Below are 2,122 nucleotides of genomic sequence, written 5' to 3'. Positions count from 1 at the left end.
CGGGGGGCGCCCCCCCCCCCCCCCCCCCCTTGTTTGCTGGCGCGGGCGCTGCCCTGCTCCCAGTACACAGCAGCAATGCACCAGCGCACCCCCCTCCCCCCCACCCCGGCTGGGCCCGGCCCGGCCCGGCCCGGCCCGGGGAAGCTCCGTTAGGCACAAGCACCTTCTGGCCCAGCCTCGCTCCCCGCATGGGCCGCAGCCGGCCTGGGAGGGCGCTCCGAGGCTGCGGCCCCCTCCCACCGCCGGAGCCGCACGTCCCCCGGGAGCTGGCTGTTGGGAGGGAGGTTGCTATCCAGGCCGCAGCTGGGCGATAAACAGGGAGTGCTGCAGGGGGGGAGGGGGCTCTCCCCTGCCTCCTGGGCCTGAGCTGCCCTGGGGCAGGTGCTGGGTATCTTCTCCTGGGAGCTGTGCAGCCCGGGCTCCTTGGGGCTGTGGTGCCTTTTGTGCCTCCCTCCACCACCCCGGGGGCTCCTGAGGATGGCTTGCTGCTCCTGGCCCTCCCTAGATCCCTTTTGGGCTCAGTGGCTGTTGTGACAGGATGGCTGGCACAGTGATGTTCCCAGAGCAGAGGCACACACTGACTGGGGATTGAGCTGGGCATCTGGCCTGCCCCCAGCCTTGTTGCCCCTAAGGTGCAATGGGCAGCTGCTCCCCTGGGCTGCCACAGCTCTTCCTCCTTTTCTGAGGTGAGGGCTGGCTGGACTGGCATCTCCCTGCAGGGTCTCTGGCTTGGGAGCCAGAGACAGGGTCACACATGCCCCTTAGCAGCAGCTGCATGACCCAGGAGGGGCCGCACCCTCCCACACTGCCTGTATTTCCCCACTGTGATGGGGTGACCCAGACATCCTGGGAGGATGGGCACTGCTCTGGCCTTGTGGTGGCCTCTGGTTCCTCCTCTCAGCAGGGCCTGGTGTCCATGCCAAACCAGAGGGCCCTGGAGAGGGGGCAGAGCAGCCAGGGCCTGTGAGGCTCTGCATGCATTGCTGGGATGTGGCCAGGCCTGCTCTGGGCAGCTGAGCAAAGCTGCAGGTTTCTGGGGCCCTGATCCTGCAGTGTCAGCCAGCCAGACCAGTGCCTGCCTCTGGGTTTGCTCCCACTGGCCTTGGGAGACAGGGAGCCTGGAGGAGGGTGCAAAGGTGGGGCAGGAGGCCATGGGGGGATGGGGTAGCAGCTGAGGGCAGGACCATCTGTGGGGCAGGGGCTTCCTGAGCTTGCCTCATGTGGCCCCATGCTCCAGGGTAGGGATGGAGCTGGGGAGCCATGATGGGGCAAGCAGGCAGCATACTGAGTGCAGGAGCCTGTGGTTCTTTCAGCCTGCTTTGGCACATGGTTTTACCTCCATTCTGCCTGCCAGTGCCTGGCCCCTGCAGCAGGGAGCACCTCTGTCCATGTGGCGTTGCTTTTGCTCAGGCCTGATGGGGCTGTCCCCCGTCTCTCTCTGCTGCAGGCAGGAGGCAACACCAGCATCCAACCTCCTGTTGGTGCAAAACCAAGGAAGTGATTCTTCCACTCTACTCAGCATTGGCGAGACCGTGGCTGGAGTAGTGTCCAGTTCTGGGTGCTGAACTTTAACAAGGATGTGGTAAAGTTTGAGAGAGTCCAAAGAACCACCCATATGATTAGAGACTTGCACGGCAAGCCGTACAAGGAAAGGCTGAGGGACCTGGGACTCTTCAGCCTAAAAAAGAGAAGGCTGAGAAGGGACTTGGTAACAGCTTACTACTACATCAGAGTACATCAAGGGCTCGGTGAACAACTGTTCACCAGGGCACCCTTGGGGGAAAAACAGGAGTAATGGCCACAAACTCCTGGAAGACGCACTGTTTAACATCTTCATCAGCAACTTGGACGAGGGGGTGGAAAGCACGCTGTCCAAGTTTGCTGATGACACTAAGATGTGGGGTGAGATGGACACAGTTGAAGGGAGAGAGAGGCTGCAATTAGATTTAGACAGACTACAAAAGTGGGCAGATGAGTATAGGATGGGGTTCAACGTAGACAAATGCAGGGTGCTGCACCTTGGGAGAAGGAATCCACAGCACACATACAGGCTGGGGAGTTCCCTTCTTGAAAGCACGGAGGCGGAAAGGGATCTTGGAGTCATTATTGACTCCAAGATGAA

This window comes from Alligator sinensis, unplaced genomic scaffold, assembly GCF_000455745.1.
Source record: "Alligator sinensis unplaced genomic scaffold, ASM45574v1 scaffold961_1, whole genome shotgun sequence".
In the NCBI taxonomy this organism is placed as follows: Eukaryota; Metazoa; Chordata; order Crocodylia; family Alligatoridae; genus Alligator; species Alligator sinensis.
The sequence above is the reverse complement of the archived record's forward strand: the minus strand, read 5'-3'. Positions refer to the sequence as shown.